Source organism: Hemitrygon akajei, chromosome 24 (genome assembly GCF_048418815.1).
Source record: "Hemitrygon akajei chromosome 24, sHemAka1.3, whole genome shotgun sequence".
Lineage (NCBI taxonomy): Eukaryota > Metazoa > Chordata > Chondrichthyes > Myliobatiformes > Dasyatidae > Hemitrygon > Hemitrygon akajei.
The window spans coordinates 39,036,912-39,058,699 of NC_133147.1; positions in this window are offsets into that span (position 1 = coordinate 39,036,912).

The window sequence follows — 21,788 nt, forward strand, 5'->3', positions numbered from 1 at the left end:
CATACTGGACACAAGTCCACAGGAGGTGTAAGTGTGCCACATACTGGACACAAGTCCACAGGAGGTGTAAGTGTGCCACATACTGGACACAAATCCACAGGAGATGGAAGTGTGCGACATACTGGACACATCCACAGGAGGTGTAAGTGTGCCACATACTGGACACATTTCCACAGGAGGTGTAAGTGTGCCACATACTGGACACAAATCCACAGGAGGTGTAAGTGTGCCACATACTGGACACATTTCCACAGGAGGTGTTAGTGTGCCACATACTGGACACATTTCCACAGGAGGTGTAAGTGTGCCACATACTGGACACAAATCCACAGGAGGTGTAAGTGTGCCACATACTGGACACAAGTCCACAGGAGGTGTAAGTGTGCCACATACTGGACACATTTCCACAGGAGGTGTAAGTGTGACACATACTGGACACACGTCCACAGGAGGTGTAAGTGTGCTACATACTGGACACAAGTCCACAGGAGGTGTAAGTGTGCCACATACTGGACACAAGTCCACAGGAGATGTAAGTGTGCCACATACTGGGTACATGTCCACAGGAGATGTAAGTGTGCCACATACTGGACACAAGTCCACAGGAGGTGTAAGTGTGCTACATACTGGACACAAGTCCACAGGAGGTGTAAGTGTGCTACATACTGGACACAAGTCCACAGGAGGTGTAAGTGTGCTACATACTGGACACAAGTCCACAGGAGGTGTAAGTGTGCAACATACTGGACACAAGTCCACAGGATGTGTAAGTGTGCCACATACTGGACACAAGTCCACAGTAGATGGAAGTGTGCTACATACTGGACACAAGTCCACAGTAGGTGTAAGTGTGCTACATACTGGACACAAGTCCACAGGAGGTCTAAGTGTGCCACATACTGGACACAAATCCACAGGAGATGTAAGTGTGCTACATACTGGACACAAGTCCACAGCAGGTGTAAGTGTGCCACATACTGGACACAAGTCCACAGGAGGTGTAAGTGTGCCACATACTGGACATATTTCCACAGGAGGTGTAAGTGTACCACATACTGGACACAAATCCACAGGAGGTGTAAGTGTGCCACATACTGGACACAAGTCCACAGGAGGTGTAAGTGTGCCACATACTGGACATATTTCCACAGGAGGTGTAAGTGTGCCACATACTGGACACAAATCCACAGGAGGTGTAAGTGTGCCACATACTGGACACAAGTACACAGGAGGTGTAAGTGTGCCACATACTGGACACATTTCCACAGGAGGTGTAAGTGTGCCACATACTGGACACAAATCCACAGGAGGTGTAATTGTGCCACATACTGGACACAAATCCACAGGAGATGTAAGTGTGCTACATACTGGACACAAGTCCACAGGAGGTGTAAGTGTGCTACATACTGGACACAAGTCCACAGGTGGTGTAAGTGTGCCACATACTGGACACAAGTCCACAGGAGGTGTAAGTGTGCTACATACTGGACACAAGTCCACAGGTGGTGTAAGTGTGCCACATACTGGACACAAGTCCACAGGAGGTGTAAGTGTGCCACATACTCGACACAAGTCCACAGGAGGTGTAGGTGTGCTACATACTGGACACAAGTCCACAGGAGATGGAAGTGTGCGACATACTGGACACAAATCCACAGGAGATGGAAGTGTGCGACATACTGGACACATCCACAGGAGGTGTAAGTATGCCACATACTGGACACATTTCCACAGGAGGTGTAAGTGTGCTACATACTGGACACAAGTCCACAGGAGATGGAAGTGTGCGACATACTGGACACAAATCCACAGGAGATGGAAGTGTGCGACATACTGGACACATCCACAGGAGGTGTAAGTGTGCCACATACTGGACACATTTCCACAGGAGGTGTAAGTGTGCCACATACTGGACACAAATCCACAGGAGGTGTAAGTGTGCCACATACTGGACACATTTCCACAGGAGGTGTAAGTGTGCCACATACTGGACACAAATCCACAGGAGATGTAAGTGTGCTACATACTGGACACAAGTCCACAGGAGGTGTAATTGTGCTACATACTGGACACAAGTCCACAGGTGGTGTAAGTGTGCCACATACTGGACACAAGTCCACAGGAGGTGTAAGTGTGCCACATACTGGACACAAATCCACAGGAGATGTAAGTGAGCTACATACTGGACACAAGTCCACAGGAGGTGTAAGTGTGCTACATACTGGACACAAGTCCACAGGTGGTGTAAGTGTGCCACATACTGGACACAAGTCCACAGGAGGTGTAAGTGTGCCACATACTGGACACAAGTCCACAGGAGGTGTAAGTGTGCTACATACTGGACACAAGTCCACAGAAGATGGAAGTGTGCGACATACTGGACACAAATCCACAGGAGATGGAAGTGTGCGACATACTGGACACATCCACAGGAGGTGTAAGTGTGCCACATACTGGACACATTTCCACAGGAGGTGTAAGTGTGCCACATACTGGACACAAGTCCACAGGAGGTGTAAGTGTGCCACATCCTGGACATATTTCCACAGGAGGTGTAAGTGTGCCACATACTGGACACAAATCCACAGGAGGTGTAAGTGTGCCACATACTGGACACAAGTACACAGGAGGTGTAAGTGTGCCACATACTGGACACATTTCCACTGGAGGTGTAAGTGTGCCACATACTGGACACAATTCCACAGGAGGTGTAAGTGTGCCACATACTGGACACAAGTCCACAGCAGATGTAAGTGTGCCACATACTGGGTACAAGTCCACAGGAGATGTAAGTGTGCCACATACTGGACACAAGTCCACAGGAGGTGTAAGTGTGCTACATACTGGACACAAGTCCACAGGAGGTGTAAGTGTGCTACATACTGGACACAAATCCACAGGAGGTGTAAGTGTGCCACATACTGGACACAAGTCCACAGGAGGTGTAAGTGTGCCACATACTGGACACAAGTCCACAGGAGGTGTAAGTGTGCCACATACTGGACACAAATCCACAGGAGATGGAAGTGTGCGACATACTGGACACATCCACAGGAGGTGTAACTGTGCCACATACTGGACACATTTCCACAGGAGGTGTAAGTGTGCCACATACTGGACACAAATCCACAGGAGGTGTAAGTGTGCCACATACTGGACACATTTCCACAGGAGGTGTTAGTGTGCCACATACTGGACACATTTCCACAGGAGGTGTAAGTGTGCCACATACTGGACACAAATCCACAGGAGGTGTAAGTTGCCACATACTGGACACAAGTCCACAGGAGGTGTAAGTGTGCCACATACTGGACACATTTCCACAGGAGGTGTAAGTGTGACACATACTGGACACACGTCCACAGGAGGTGTAAGTGTGCTACATACTGGACACAAGTCCACAGGAGGTGTAAGTGTGCCACATACTGGACACAAGTCCACAGGAGATGTAAGTGTGCCACATACTGGGTACATGTCCACAGAAGATGTAAGTGTGCCACATACTGGACACAAGTCCACAGGAGGTGTAAGTGTGCTACATACTGGACACAAGTCCACAGGAGGTGTAAGTGTGCTACATACTGGACACAAGTCCACAGGAGGTGTAAGTGTGCTACATACTGGACACAAGTCCACAGGAGGTGTAAGTGTGCCACATACTGGACACAAATCCACAGGAGGTGTAAGTGTGCCACATACTGGACACAAGTCCACAGGAGGTGTAAGTGTGCCACATACTGGACACAAGTCCACAGGAGGTGTAAGTGTGCCACATACTGGACACAAGTCCACAGGAGGTGTAAGTGTGCCACATACTGGACACAAGTCCACAGGAGGTGTAAGTGTGCCACATACTGGACACAAGTCCACAGGAGGTGTAAGTGTGCAACATACTGGACACAAGTCCACAGGATGTGTAAGTGTGCCACATACTGGACACAAGTCCACAGTAGATGGAAGTGTGCTACATACTGGACACAAGTCCACAGGAGGTGTAAGTGTGCTACATACTGGACACAAGTCCACAGGAGGTCTAAGTGTGCCACATACTGGACACAAATCCACAGGAGATGTAAGTGTGCTACATACTGGACACAAGTCCACAGCAGGTGTAAGTGTGCCACATACTGGACACAAGTCCACAGGAGGTGTAAGTGTGCCACATACTGGACATATTTCCACAGGAGGTGTAAGTGTACCACATACTGGACACAAATCCACAGGAGGTGTAAGTGTGCCACATACTGGACACAAGTCCACAGGAGGTGTAAGTGTGCCACATACTGGACATATTTCCACAGGAGGTGTAAGTGTGCCACATACTGGACACAAATCCACAGGAGGTGTAAGTGTGCCACATACTGGACACAAGTACACAGGAGGTGTAAGTGTGCCACATACTGGACACATTTCCACAGGAGGTGTAAGTGTGCCACATACTGGACACAAATCCACAGGAGGTGTAAGTGTGCCACATACTGGACACAAATCCACAGGAGATGTAAGTGTGCTACATACTGGACACAAGTCCACAGGAGGTGTAAGTGTGCTACATACTGGACACAAGTCCACAGGTGGTGTAAGTGTGCCACATACTGGACACAAGTCCACAGGAGGTGTAAGTGTGCTACATACTGGACACAAGTCCACAGGTGGTGTAAGTGTGCCACATACTGGACACAAGTCCACAGGAGGTGTAAGTGTGCCACATACTGGACACAAGTCCACAGGAGGTGTAAGTGTGCTACATACTGGACACAAGTCCACAGGAGATGGAAGTGTGCGACATACTGGACACAAATCCACAGGAGATGGAAGTGTGCGACATACTGGACACATCCACAGGAGGTGTAAGTGTGCCACATACTGGACACATTTCCACAGGAGGTGTAAGTGTGCCACATACTGGACACAAATCCACAGGAGGTGTAAGTGTGCCACATACTGGACACATTTCCACAGGAGGTGTAAGTGTGCCACATACTGGACACATTTCCACAGGAGGTGTAAGTGTGCCACATACTGGACACAAATCCACAGGAGGTGTAAGTGTGCCACATACTGGACACAAGTCCACAGGAGGTGTAAGTGTGCCACATACTGGACACATTTCCACAGGAGGTGTAAGTGTGACACATACTGGACACACGTCCACAGGAGGTGTAAGTGTGCCACATACTGGACACAAGTCCACAGGAGATGTAAGTGTGCCACATACTGGGTACAAGTCCACAGGAGATGTAAGTGTGCCACATAGTGGACACAAGTCCACAGGAGGTGTAAGTGTGCCACATACTGGACACAAGTCCACAGGAGGTGTAAGTGTGCTACATACTGGACACAAGTCCACAGGAGGTGTAAGTGTGCTACATACTGGACACAAGTCCACAGGAGATGTAAGTGTGCTACATACTGGAAACAAGTCCACAGGAGGTGTAAGTGTGCTACATACTGGACACAAGTCCACAGGAGGTGTAAGTGTGCCACATACTGGACACAAGTCCACAGGAGGTGTAAGTGTGCCACATCCTGGACATATTTCCACAGGAGGTGTAAGTGTGCCACATACTGGACACAAATCCACAGGAGGTGTAAGTGTGCCACATACTGGACACAAGTACACAGGAGGTGTAAGTGTGCCACATACTGGACACATTTCCACAGGAGGTGTAAGTGTGCCACATACTGGACACAATTCCACAGGAGGTGTAAGTGTGCCACATACTGGACACAAGTCCACAGCAGATGTAAGTGTGCCACATACTGGGTACAAGTCCACAGGAGATGTAAGTGTGCCACATACTGGACACAAGTCCACAGGAGGTGTAAGTGTGCTACATACTGGACACAAGTCCACAGGAGGTGTAAGTGTGCTACATACTGGACACAAGTCCACAGGAGGTGTAAGTGTGCTACATACTGGACACAAGTCCACAGGAGGTGTAAGTGTGCTACATACTGGACACAAGTCCACAGGAGGTGTAAGAGTGCCACATACTGGACACAAGTCCACAAGAGATGGAAGTGTGCTACATACTGGACACAAGTCCACAGGAGATGGAAGTGTGCCACATACTGGACACAAGTCCACAGGAGGTGTAAGTGTGCCACATACTGGACACAAGTCCACAGGAGGTGTAAGTGTGCTACATACTGGACACAAGTCCACAGGAGATGGAAGTGTGCAACATACTGGACACATCCACAGGAGGTTTAAGTGTGCTACATACTGGACACAAGTCCACAGGAGGTGTAAGTGTGCCACATACTGGACACAAGTCCACAGGAGGTGTAAGTGTGCCACATACTGGACATATTTCCACAGGAGGTGTAGGTGTGCCACATACTGGACACAAATCCACAGGAGGTGTAAGTGTGCCACATACTGGACACAAGTACACAGGAGGTGTAAGTGTGCCACCTACTGGACACATTTCCACAGGAGGTGTAAGTGTGCCACATACTGGACAAAAATCCACAGGAGGTGTAAGTGTGCCACATACTGGACACAAGTCCACAGGAGGTGTAAGTGTGCCACATACTGGACACAAGTCCACAGGAGGTGTAAGTGTGCCACATACTGGACACAAATCCACAGGAGATGTAAGTGTGCTACATACTGGACACAGGTCCACAGGAGGTGTAAGTGTGCTACATACTGGACACAAGTCCACAGGTGGTGTAAGTGTGCCACATACTGGACACAAGTCCACAGGAGGTGTAAGTGTGCCACATACTGGACACAAGTCCACAGGAGGTGTAAGTGTGCTACATACTGGACACAAGTCCACAGAAGATGGAAGTGTGCGACATACTGGACACAAATCCACAGGAGATGGAAGTGTGCGACATACTGGACACATCCACAGGAGGTGTAAGTGTGCCACATACTGCACACATTTCCACAGGAGGTGTAAGTGTGCCACATACTGGACACAAATCCACAGGAGGTGTAAGTGTGCCACATACTGGACACATTTCCACAGGAGGTGTAAGTGTGCCACATACTGGACACATTTCCTCAGGAGGTGTAAGTGTGCCACATACTGGACACAAATCCACAGGAGGTGTAAGTGTCCCACATACTGTACACAAGTCCACAGGAGGTGTAAGTGTGCCACATACTGGACACATTTCCACAGGAGGTGTAAGTGTGACACATACTGGACACACGTCCACAGGAGATGTAAGTGTGCCACATACTGGGTACATGTCCACAGGAGATGTAAGTGTGCCACATACTGGGCACAAGTCCACAGGAGGTGTAAGTGTGCTACATACTGGACACAAGTCCACAGGAGGTGTAAGTGTGCTACATACTGGACACAAGTCCACAGGAGGTGTAAGTGTGCTACATACTGGACACAAGTCCACAGGAGGTGTAAGTGTGCTACATACTGGACACAAGTCCACAGGAGGTGTAAGTGTGCAACATACTGGACACAAGTCCACAGGATGTGTAAGTGTGCCACATACTGGACACAAGTCCACAGTAGATGGAAGTGTGCTACATACTGGACACAAGTCCACAGGAGGTGTAAGTGTGCTACATACTGGACACAAGTCCACAGTAGGTCTAAGTGTGCCACATACTGGACACAAATCCACAGGAGATGTAAGTGTGCTACATACTGGACACAAGTCCACAGGAGGTGTAAGTGTGCCACATACTGGACACAAGTCCACAGGAGGTGTAAGTGTGCCACATACTGGACATATTTCCACAAGAGGTGTAAGTGTACCACATACTGGATACAAATCCACAGGAGGTGTAAGTGTGCCACATACTGGACACAAGTCCACAGGAGGTGTAAGTGTGCCACATACTGGACATATTTCCACAGCAGGTGTACGTGTGCCACATACTGGACACAAATCCACAGGAGGTGTAAGTGTGCCACATACTGGACACAAGTACACAGGAGGTGTAAGTGTGCCACATACTGGACACATTTCAACAGGAGGTGTAAGTGTGCCACATACTGGACACAAATCCACAGGAGGTGTAAGTGTGCCACATACTGGACACGTCCACAGGAGGTGTAAGTGTGCCACATACTGGACACAAGTCCACAGGAGGTGTAAGTGTGCCACATACTGGACACAAATCCACAGGAGATGTAAGTGTGTTACATACTGGACACAAGTCCACAGGAGGTGTAAGTGTGCTACATACTGGACACAAGTCCACAGTTGGTGTAAGTGTGCCACATACTGGACACAAGTCCACAGGAGGTGTAAGTGTGCCACATACTGGACACAAGTCCACAGGAGGTGTAAGTGTGCTACATACTGGACACAAGTCCACAGGAGATGGAAGTGTGCGACATACTGGACACAAATCCACAGGAGATGGAAGTGTGCGACATACTGGACACATCCACAGGAGGTGTAAGTGTGCCACATACTGGACACAATTCCACAGGAGGTGTAAGTGTGCCACATACTGGACACAAATCCACAGGAGGTGTAAGTGTGCCACATACTGGACACATTTCCACAGGAGGTGTAAGTGTGCCACATACTGGACACATTTCCACAGGAGGTGTAAGTGTGCCACATACTGGACACAAATCCACAGGAGGTGTAAGTGTGCCACATACTGGACACAAGTCCACAGGAGGTGTAAGTGTGCCACATACTGGACACATTTTCACAGGAGGTGTAAGTGTGACACATACTGGACACACGTCCACAGGAGGTGTAAGTGTGCCACTTACTGGACACAAGTCCACAGGAGATGTAAGTGTGCCACATACTGGGTACAAGTCCACAGGAGATGTAAGTGTGCCACATACTGGACACAAGTCCACAGGAGGTGTAAGTGTGCCACATACTGGACACAAGTCCACAGGAGGTGTAAGTGTGCTACATACTGGACACAAGTCCACAGGAGGTGTAAGTGTGCTACATACTGGACACAAGTCAACAGGAGGAGTAAGTGTGCTACATACTGGACACAAGTCCACAGGTGGTGTAAGTGTGCCACATACTGGACACAAGTCCACAGGAGGTGTAAGTGTGCCACATACTGGACACAAGTCCACAGGAGGTGTAAGTGTGCTACATACTGGACACAAGTCTACAGAAGATGGAAGTGTGCGACATACTGGACACAAATCCACAGGAGATGGAAGTGTGCGACATACTGGACACATCCACAGGAGGTGTAAGTGTGCCACATACTGGACACATTTCCACAGGAGGTGTAAGTGTGCCACATACTGGACACAAATCCACAGGAGGTGTAAGTGTGCCACATACTGGACACATTTCCACAGGAGGTGTAAGTGTGCCACATACTGGACACATTTCCTCAGGAGGTGTAAGTGTGCCACATACTGGACACAAATCCACAGGAGGTGTAAGTGTGCCACATACTGGACACAAGTCCACAGGAGGTGTAAGTGTGCCACATACTGGACACATTTCCACAGGAGGTGTAAGTGTGACACATACTGGACACACGTCCACAGGAGGTGTAAGTGTGCCACATACTGGACACAAGTCCACAGGAGATGTAAGTGTGCCACATACTGGGTACATGTCCACAGGAGATGTAAGTGTGCCACATACTGGGCACAAGTCCACAGGAGGTGTAAGTGTGCTACATACTGGACACAAGTCCACAGGAGGTGTAAGTGTGCTACATACTGGACACAAGTCCACAGGAGGTGTAAGTGTGCTACATACTGGACACAAGTCCACAGGAGGTGTAAGTGTGCTACATACTGGACACAAGTCCACAGGAGGTGTAAGTGTGCAACATACTGGACACAAGTCCACAGGATGTGTAAGTGTGCCACATACTGGACACAAGTCCACAGTAGATGGAAGTGTGCTACATACTGGACACAAGTCCACAGGAGGTGTAAGTGTGCTACATACTGGACACAAGTCCACAGTAGGTCTAAGTGTGCCACATACTGGACACAAATCCACAGGAGATGTAAGTGTGCTACATACTGGACACAAGTCCACAGGAGGTGTAAGTGTGCCACATACTGGACACAAGTCCACAGGAGGTGTAAGTGTGCCACATACTGGACATATTTCCACAGGAGGTGTAAGTGCACCACATACTGGATACAAATCCACAGGAGGTGTAAGTGTGCCACATACTGGACACAAGTCCACAGGAGGTGTAAGTGTGCCACATACTGGACATATTTCCACAGGAGGTGTAAGTGTGCCACATACTGGACACAAATCCACAGGAGGTGTAAGTGTGCCACATACTGGACACAAGTACACAGGAGGTGTAAGTGTGCCACATACTGGACACATTTCCACAGGAGGTGTAAGTGTGCCACATACTGGACATAAATCCACAGGAGGTGTAAGTGTGCCACATACTGGACACGTCCACAGGAGGTGTAAGTGTGCCACATACTGGACACAAGTCCACAGGAGGTGTAAGTGTGCCACATACTGGACACAAATCCACAGGAGATGTAAGTGTGTTACATACTGGACACAAGTCCACAGGAGGTGTAAGTGTGCTACATACTGGACACAAGTCCACAGTTGGTGTAAGTGTGCCACATACGGGACACAAGTCCACAGGAGGTGTAAGTGTGCCACATACTGGACACAAGTCCACAGGAGGTGTAAGTGTGCTACATACTGGACACAAGTCCACAGGAGATGGAAGTGTGCGACATACTGGACACAAATCCACAGGAGATGGAAGTGTGCGACATACTGGACACATCCACAGGAGGTGTAAGTGTGCCACATACTGGACACAATTCCACAGGAGGTGTAAGTGTGCCACATACTGGACACAAATCCACAGGAGATGTAAGTGTGCCACATACTGGACACAAATCCACAGGAGATGTAAGTGTGCTACATACTGGACACAAGTCCACAGGTGGTGTAAGTGTGCCACATACTGGACACAAGTCCACAGGAGGTGTAAGTGTGCCACATACTGGACACAAGTCCACAGGAGGTGTAAGTGTGCTACATGCTGGACACAAGTCCACAGGAGATGGAAGTGTGCGACATACTGGACACAAATCCACAGGCGATGGAAGTGTGCGACATACTGGACACATCCACAGGAGGTGTAAGTGTGCCACATACTGGACACATTTCCACAGGAGGTGTAAGTGTGCCACATACTGGACACAAATCCACAGGAGGTGTAAGTGTGCCACATACTGGACACATTTCCACAGGAGGTGTAAGTGTGCCACATACTGGACACATTTCCACAGGAGGTGTAAGTGTGCCACATACTGGACACAAATCCACAGGAGGTGTAAGTGTGCCACATACTGGACACATTTCCACAGGAGGTGTAAGTGTGCCACATACTGGACACAAATCCACAGGAGGTGTAAGTGTGCCACATACTGGACACATTTCCACAGGAGGTGTAAGTGTGCCACATACTGGACACATTTCCACAGGAGGTGTAAGTGTGCCACATACTGGACACAAATCCACAGGAGGTGTAAGTGTGCCACATACTGGACACAAGTCCACAGGAGGTGTAAGTGTGCCACATACTGGACACATTTCCACAGGAGGTGTAAGTGTGACACATACTGGACACACGTCCACAGGAGGTGTAAGTGTGCCACATACTGGACACAAGTCCACAGGAGATGAAAGTGTGCCACATACTGGGTACATGTCCACAGGAGATGTAAGTGTGCCACATACTGGACACAAGTCCACAGGAGGTGTAAGTGTGCTACATACTGGACACAAGTCCACAGGAGGTGTAAGTGTGCTACATACTGGACACAAGTCCACAGGAGGTGTAAGTGTGCTACATACTGGACACAAGTCCACAGGAGGTGTAAGTGTGCCACATACTGGACACAAGTCCACAGGAGGTGTAAGTGTGCCACATACTGGACACAAGTCCACAGGAGGTGTAAGTGTGCTACATACTGGACACAAGTCCACAGGAGGTGTAAGTGTGCAACATACTGGACACAAGTCCACAGGAGGTGTAAGTGTGCCACATACTGGACACAAGTCCACAGGAGATGGAAGTGTGCTACATACTGGACACAAGTCCACAGGAGCAGGAAGTGTGCCACATACAGGACACAAGTCCACAGGAGGTGTAAGTGTGCCACATACTGGACACAAGTCCACAGGAGATGTAAGTGTGCCACATACTGGACACAAGTCCACAGGAGGTGTAAGTGTGCCACATACTGGACACAAGTCCACAGGAGGTGTAAGTGTGCCACATACTGGACACAAATCCACAGGAGGTGTAAGTGTGCCACATACTGGACACAAATCCACAGGAGGTGTAAGTGTGCTATATACTGGACACAAGTCCACAGGAGATGGAAGTGTGCTACATACTGGACACAAGTCCACAGGAGGTGTAAGTGTGCCACATACTGGACACAAATCCACAGGAGGTGTAAGTGTGCTACATACTGGACACAAGTCCACAGGAGATGGAAGTGTGCCACATACTGGACACAAGTCCACCGGAGGTGTAAGTGTGCCACATACTGGACACAAGTCCACAGGAGATGTAAGTGTGCTACATACTGGACACAAGTCCACAGGAGGTGTAAGTGTGCTACATACTGGATACAAGTCCACAGGAGGTGTAAGTGTGCCACATACTGGACACGTCCACAGCAGGTGTAAGTGTGCCACATACTGGACACAAGTCCACAGGAGGTGTAAGTGTTCCACATACTGGACACAAATCCACAGGAGGTGTAAGTGTGCCACATACTGGACACAAGTCCACAGGAGATGTAAGTGTTCCACATACTGGACACAAGAACGCAGGAGGTGTAAGTGTGCCACATACTGGACACAAGAACACAGGAGGTGTAAGTGTGCCACATACTGGACACAAGTCCACAGGAGGTGTAAGTGTGCTACATACTGGACACAAGTCCACAGTAGGCCTAAGTGTGCCACATACTGGACACAAATCCACAGGAGATGTAAGTGTGCTACATACTGGACACAAGTCCACAGGAGGTGTAAGTGTGCCACATACTGGACACAAGTCCACAGGAGGTGTAAGTGTGCCACATACTGGACATATTTCCACAGGAGGTGTAAGTGTACCACATACTGGATACAAATCCACAGGAGGTGTAAGTGTGCCACATACTGGACACAAGTCCACAGGAGGTGTAAGTGTGCCACATACTGGACATATTTCCACAGGAGGTGTAAGTGTGCCACATACTGGACACAAATCCACAGGAGGTGTAAGTGTGCCACATACTGGACACAAGTACACAGGAGGTGTAAGTGTGCCACATACTGGACACATTTCCACAGGAGGTGTAAGTGTGCCACATACTGGACACAAATCCACAGGAGGTGTAAGTGTGCCACATACTGGACACGTCCACAGGAGGTGTAAGTGTGCCACATACTGGACACAAGTCCACAGGAGGTGTAAGTGTGCCACATACTGGACACAAATCCACAGGAGATGTAAGTGTGTTACATACTGGACACAAGTCCACAGGAGGTGTAAGTGTGCTACATACTGGACACAAGTCCACAGTTGGTGTAAGTGTGCCACATACTGGACACAAGTCCACAGGAGGTGTAAGTGTGCCACATACTGGACACAAGTCCACAGGAGGTGTAAGTGTGCTACATACTGGACACAAGTCCACAGGAGATGGAAGTGTGCGACATACTGGACACAAATCCACAGGAGATGGAAGTGTGCGACAAACTGGACACAAGTCCACAGGAGGTGTAAGTGTGCCACATACTGGACATATTTCCACAGGAGGTGTAAGTGTGCCACATACTGGACACAAATCCACAGGAGGTGTAAGTGTGCCACATACTGGACACAAGTCCACAGGAGGTGTAAGTGTGCCACATACTGGACATATTTCCACAGGAGGTGTAAGTGTGCCACATACTGGACACAAATCCACAGGAGGTGTAAGTGTGCCACATACTGGACACAAGTCCACAGGAGGTGTAAGTGTGCCACATACTGGACACAAATCCACAGGAGATGTAAGTGTGCTACATACTGGACACAAGTCCACAGGAGGTGTAAGTGTGCTACATACTGGACACAAGTCCACAGGTGGTGTAAGTGTGCCACATACTGGACACAAGTCCACAGGAGGTGTAAGTGTGCCACATACTGGACACAAGTCCACAGGAGTTGTAAGTGTGCTACATACTGGACACAAGTCCACAGGAGATGGAAGTGTGCGACATACTGGACACAAATCCACAGGAGATGGAAGTGTGCGACATACTGGACACATCCACAGGAGGTGTAAGTGTGCCACATACTGGACACATTTCCACAGGAGGTGTAAGTGTGCCACATACTGGACACATTTCCACAGGAGGTGTAAGTGTGCCACATACTGGACACAAATCCACAGGAGGTGTAAGTGTGCCACATACTGGACACAAGTCCACAGGAGGTGTAAGTGTGCCACATACTGGACACATTTCCACAGGAGGTGTAAGTGTGACACATACTGGACACACATCCACAGGAGGTGTAAGTGTGCCACATACTGGACACAAGTCCACAGGAGATGTAAGTGTGCCACATACTGGGTACATGTCCACAGGAGATGTAAGTGTGCCACATACTGGACACCAGTCCACAGGAGGTGTAAGTGTGCTACATACTGGACACAAGTCCACAGGAGGTGTAAGTGTGCCACATACTAAACACAAGTCCACAGGAGGTGTAAGTGTGCCACATACTGGACACAAGTCCACAGGAGGTGTAAGTGTGCCACATACTGGACACAAATCCACAGGAGATGTAAGTGTGCTACATACTGGACACAAGTCCACAGGTGGTGTAAGTGTGCCACATACTGGGTACATGTCCACAGGAGATGTAAGTGTGCTACATACTGGACACAAGTCCACAGGAGGTGTAAGTGTGCTACATACTGGACACAAGTCCACAGGAGGTGTAAGTGTGCCACATACTAAACACAAGTCCACAGGAGGTGTAAGTGTGCCACATACTAGACACAAGTCCACAGGAGGTGTAAGTGTGCCACATACTGGACACAAATCCACAGGAGATGTAAGTGTGCCACATACTGGACACAAATCCACAGGAGATGTAAGTGTGCTACATACTGGACACAAGTCCACAGGTGGTGTAAGTGTGCCACATACTGGACACAAGTCCACAGGAGGTGTAAGTGTGCCACATACTGGACACAAGTCCACAGGAGGTGTAAGTGTGCTACATGCTGGACACAAGTCCACAGGAGATGGAAGTGTGCGACATACTGGACACAAATCCACAGGCGATGGAAGTGTGCGACATACTGGACACATCCACAGGAGGTGTAAGTGTGCCACATACTGGACACATTTCCACAGGAGGTGTAAGTGTGCCACATACTGGACACAAATCCACAGGAGGTGTAAGTGTGCCACATACTGGACACATTTCCACAGGAGGTGTAAGTGTGCCACATACTGGACACATTTCCACAGGAGGTGTAAGTGTGCCACATACTGGACACAAATCCACAGGAGGTGTAAGTGTGCCACATACTGGACACATTTCCACAGGAGGTGTAAGTGTGCCACATACTGGACACAAATCCACAGGAGGTGTAAGTGTGCCACATACTGGACACATTTCCACAGGAGGTGTAAGTGTGCCACATACTGGACACATTTCCACAGGAGGTGTAAGTGTGCCACATACTGGACACAAATCCACAGGAGGTGTAAGTGTGCCACATACTGGACACAAGTCCACAGGAGGTGTAAGTGTGCCACATACTGGACACATTTCCACAGGAGGTGTAAGTGTGACACATACTGGACACACGTCCACAGGAGGTGTAAGTGTGCCACATACTGGACACAAGTCCACAGGAGATGAAAGTGTGCCACATACTGGGTACATGTCCACAGGAGATGTAAGTGTGCCACATACTGGACACAAGTCCACAGGAGGTGTAAGTGTGCTACATACTGGACACAAGTCCACAGGAGGTGTAAGTGTGCTACATACTGGACACAAGTCCACAGGAGGTGTAAGTGTGCTACATACTGGACACAAGTCCACAGGAGGTGTAAGTGTGCCACATACTGGACACAAGTCCACAGGAGGTGTAAGTGTGCCACATACTGGACACAAGTCCACAGGAGGTGTAAGTGTGCTACATACTGGACACAAGTCCACAGGAGGTGTAAGTGTGCAACATACTGGACACAAGTCCACAGGAGGTGTAAGTGTGCCACATACTGGACACAAGTCCACAGGAGATGGAAGTGTGCTACATACTGGACACAAGTCCACAGGAGCAGGAAGTGTGCCACATACAGGACACAAGTCCACAGGAGGTGTAAGTGTGCCACATACTGGACACAAGTCCACAGGAGATGTAAGTGTGCCACATACTGGACACAAGTCCACAGGAGGTGTAAGTGTGCCACATACTGGACACAAGTCCACAGGAGGTGTAAGAGTGCCACATACTGGACACAAATCCACAGGAGGTGTAAGTGTGCCACATACTGGACACAAATCCACAGGAGGTGTAAGTGTGCTATATACTGGACACAAGTCCACAGGAGATGGAAGTGTGCTACATACTGGACACAAGTCCACAGGAGGTGTAAGTGTGCCACATACTGGACACAAATCCACAGGAGGTGTAAGTGTGCTACATACTGGACACAAGTCCACAGGAGATGGAAGTGTGCCACATACTGGACACAAGTCCACCGGAGGTGTAAGTGTGCCACATACTGGACACAAGTCCACAGGAGATGTAAGTGTGCTACATACTGGACACAAGTCCACAGGAGGTGTAAGTGTGCTACATACTGGATACAAGTCCACAGGAGGTGTAAGTGTGCCACATACTGGACACGTCCACAGCAGGTGTAAGTGTGCCACATACTGGACACAAGTCCACAGGAGGTGTAAGTGTTCCACATACTGGACACAAATCCACAGGAGGTGTAAGTGTGCCACATACTGGACACAAGTCCACAGGAGATGTAAGTGTTCCACATACTGGACACAAGAACACAGGAGGTGTAAGTGTGCCACATACTGGACACAAGAACACAGGAGGTGTAAGTGTGCCACATACTGGACACAAGTCCACAGGAGGTGTAAGTGTGCTACATACTGGACACAAGTCCACAGTAGGTCTAAGTGTGCCACATACTGGACACAAATCCACAGGAGATGTAAGTGTGCTACATACTGGACACAAGTCCACAGGAGGTGTAAGTGTGCCACATACTGGACACAAGTCCACAGGAGGTGTAAGTGTGCCACATACTGGACATATTTCCACAGGAGGTGTAAGTGTACCACATACTGGATACAAATCCACAGGAGGTGTAAGTGTGCCACATACTGGACACAAGTCCACAGGAGGTGTAAGTGTGCCACATACTGGACATATTTCCACAGGAGGTGTAAGTGTGCCACATACTGGACACAAATCCACAGGAGGTGTAAGTGTGCCACATACTGGACACAAGTACACAGGAGGTGTAAGTGTGCCACATACTGGACACATTTCCACAGGAGGTGTAAGTGTGCCACATACTGGACACAAATCCACAGGAGGTGTAAGTGTGCCACATACTGGACACGTCCACAGGAGGTGTAAGTGTGCCACATACTGGACACAAGTCCACAGGAGGTGTAAGTGTGCCACATACTGGACACAAATCCACAGGAGATGTAAGTGTGTTACATACTGGACACAAGTCCACAGGAGGTGTAAGTGTGCTACATACTGGACACAAGTCCACAGTTGGTGTAAGTGTGCCACATACTGGACACAAGTCCACAGGAGGTGTAAGTGTGCCACATACTGGACACAAGTCCACAGGAGGTGTAAGTGTGCTACATACTGGACACAAGTCCACAGGAGATGGAAGTGTGCGACATACTGGACACAAATCCACAGGAGATGGAAGTGTGCGACATACTGGACACATCCACAGGAGGTGTAAGTGTGCCACATACTGGACACAATTCCACAGGAGGTGTAAGTGTGCCACATACTGGACACAAATCCACAGGAGGTGTAAGTGTGCCACATACTGGACACATTTCCACAGGAGGTGTAAGTGTGCCACATACTGGACACATTTCCACAGGAGGTGTAAGTGTGCCACATACTGGACACAAATCCACAGGAGGTGTAAGTGTGCCACATACTGGACACAAGTCCACAGGAGGTGTAAGTGTGCCACATACTGGACACATTTTCACAGGAGGTGTAAGTGTGACACATACTGGACACACGTCCACAGGAGGTGTAAGTGTGCCACATACTGGACACAAGTCCACAGGAGATGTAAGTGTGCCACATACTGGGTACAAGTCCACAGGAGATGTAAGTGTGCCACATACTGGACACAAGTCCACAGGAGGTGTAAGTGTGCCACATACTGGACACAAGTCCACAGGAGGTGTAAGTGTGCTACATACTGGACACAAGTCCACAGGAGGTGTAAGTGTGCTACATACTGGACACAAGTCAACAGGAGGAGTAAGTGTGCTACATACTGGACACAAGTCCACAGGAGGTGTAAGTGTGCTACATACTGGACACAAGTCCACAAGAGGTGTAAGTGTGCCACATACTGGACACAAGTCCACAGGAGGTGTAAGTGTGCCACATCCTGGACATATTTCCACAGGAGGTGTAAGTGTGCCACATACTGGACACAAATCCACAGGAGGTGTAAGTATGCCACATACTGGACACAAATCCACAGGAGGTGTAAGTGTGCCACATACTGGACACAATTCCACAGGAGGTGTAAGTGTGCCACATACTGGACACAAGTCCACAGGAGGTGTAAGTGTGCCACATACTGGACACAAATCCACAGGAGATGTAAGTGTGCTACATACTGGACACAAGTCCACAGGAGGTGTAAGTGTGCTACATACTGGACACAAGTCCACAGGTGGTGTAAGTGTGCCACATACTGGACACAAGTCCACAGGAGGTGTAAGTGTGCCACATACTGGACACAAGTCCACAGGAGGTGTAAGTGTGCTACATACTGGACACAAGTCCACAGGAGATGGAAGTGTGCGACATACTGGACACAAATCCACAGGAGATGGAAGTGTGCGACATACTGGACACATCCACAGGAGGTGTAAGTGTGCCACATACTGGACACATTTCCACAGGAGGTGTAAGTGTGCCACATACTGGTCACAAATCCACAGGAGGTGTAAGTGTGCCACATACTGGACACATTTCCACAGGAGGTGTAAGTGTGCCTCATACTGGACACATTTCCACAGGAGGTGTAAGTGTGCCACATACTGGACACAAATCCACAGGAGATGTAAGTGTGCCACATACTGGACACAAGTCCACAGGAGGTGTAAGTGTGACACAAACTGGACACACGTCCACAGGAGGTGTAAGTGTGCCACATACTGGACACAAGTCCACAGGAGATGTAAGTGTGCCACATACTGGGTACATGTCCACAGGAGATGTAAGTGTGCCACATACAGGACACAAGTCCACAGGAGGTGTAAGTGTGCTACATACTGGACACAAGTCCACAGGAGGTGTAAGTGTGCTACATACTGGACACAAGTCCACAGGAGGTGTAAGTGTGCTACATACTGGACACAAGTCCACAGGAGGTGTAAGTGTGCTACATACTGGACACAAGTCCACAGGAGGTGTAAGTGTGCTACATACTGGACACAAGTCCACAGGAGGTGTAAGTGTGCTACATACGGGACACAAGTCCACAGGAGGTGAAAGTGTTCCACATACTGGACACAAATCCACAGGAGGTGTAAGTGTGCCACATACTGGACACAAATACGCTGGAGATGTAAGTGTGCTACATACTGGACACAAGTCCACAGGAGGTGTAAGTGTGCCACATACTGGACATATTTCCACAGGAGGTGTAAGTGTGCCACATACTGGACACAAATCCACAGGAGGTGTAAGTGTGCCACATACTGGACACAAGTCCACAGGAGGTGTAAGTGTGCCACATACTGGACATATTTCCACGGGAGGTGTAAGTGTGCCACATACTGGACACAAATCCACAGGAGGTGTAAGTGTGCCACATACTGGACACAAGTCCACAGGAGGTGTAAGTGTGCCACATACTGGACACAAATACACAGGAGATGTAAGTGTGCTACATACTGGACACAAGTCCACAGGAGGTGTAAGTGTGCTACATACTGGACACAAGTCCACAGGTGGTGTAAGTGTGCCACATACTGGACACAAGTCCACAGGAGGTGTAAGTGTGCCACATACTGGACACAAGTCCACAGGAGTTGTAAGTGTGCTACATACTGGACACAAGTCCACAGGAGATGGAAGTGTGCGACATACTGGACACAAATCCACAGGAGATGGAAGTGTGCGACATACTGGACACATCCACAGGAGGTGTAAGTGTGCCACATACTGGACACATTTCCACAGGAGGTGTAAGTGTGCCACATACTGGACACATTTCCACAGGAGGTGTAAGTGTGCCACATACTGGACACAAATCCACAGAAGGTGTAAGTGTGCCACATACTGGACACAAGTCCACAGGAGGTGTAAGTGTGCCACATACTGGACACATTTCCACAGGAGGTGTAAGTGTGACACATAATGGACACACATCCACAGGAGGTGTAAGTGTGCCACATACTGGACACAAGTCCACAGGCGATGTAATTGTGCCACATACTGGGTACATGTCCACAGGAGATGTAAGTGTGCCACATACTGGACACAAGTCCACAGGAGGTGTAAGTGTGCTACATACTGGACACAAGTCCACAGGAGGTGTAAGTGTGCCACATACTAAACACAAGTCCACAGGAGGTGTAAGTGTGCCACATACTGGACACAAGTCCACAGGAGGTGTAAGTGTGCCACATACTGGACACAAATCCACAGGAGATGTAAGTGTGCTACATACTGGACACAAGTCCACAGGTGGTGTAAGTGTGCCACATACTGGGTACATGTCCACAGGAGATGTAAGTGTGCTACATACTGGACACAAGTCCACAGGAGGTGTAAGTGTGCTACATACTGGACACAAGTCCACAGGAGGTGTAAGTGTGCCACATACTAAACACAAGTCCACAGGAGGTGTAAGTGTGCCACATACTAGACACAAGTCCACAGGAGGTGTAAGTGTGCCACATACTGGACACAAATCCACAGGAGATGTAAGTGTGCCACATACTGGACACAAATCCACAGGAGATGTAAGTGTGCTACATACTGGACACAAGTCCACAGGTGGTGTAAGTGTGCCACATACTGGGTACAAGTCCACAGGAGATGTAAGTGTGCCACATACTGGACACAAGTCCACAGGAGGTGTAAGTGTGCCACATACTGGACACAAGTCCACAGGAGGTGTAAGTGTGCTACATACTGGACACAAGTCCACAGGAGGTGTAAGTGTGCTACATACTGGACACAAGTCAACAGGAGGAGTAAGTGTGCTACATACTGGACACAAGTCCACAGGAGGTGTAAGTGTGCTACATACTGGACACAAGTCCACAAGAGGTGTAAGTGTGCCACATACTGGACACAAGTCCACAGGAGGTGTAAGTGTGCCACATCCTGGACATATTTCCACAGGAGGTGTAAGTGTGCCACATACTGGACACAAATCCACAGGAGGTGTAAGTATGCCACATACTGGACACAAGTACACAGGAGGTGTAAGTGTGCCACATACTGGACACATTTCCACAGGAGGTGTAAGTGTGCCACATACTGGACACAAATCCACAGGAGGTGTAAGTG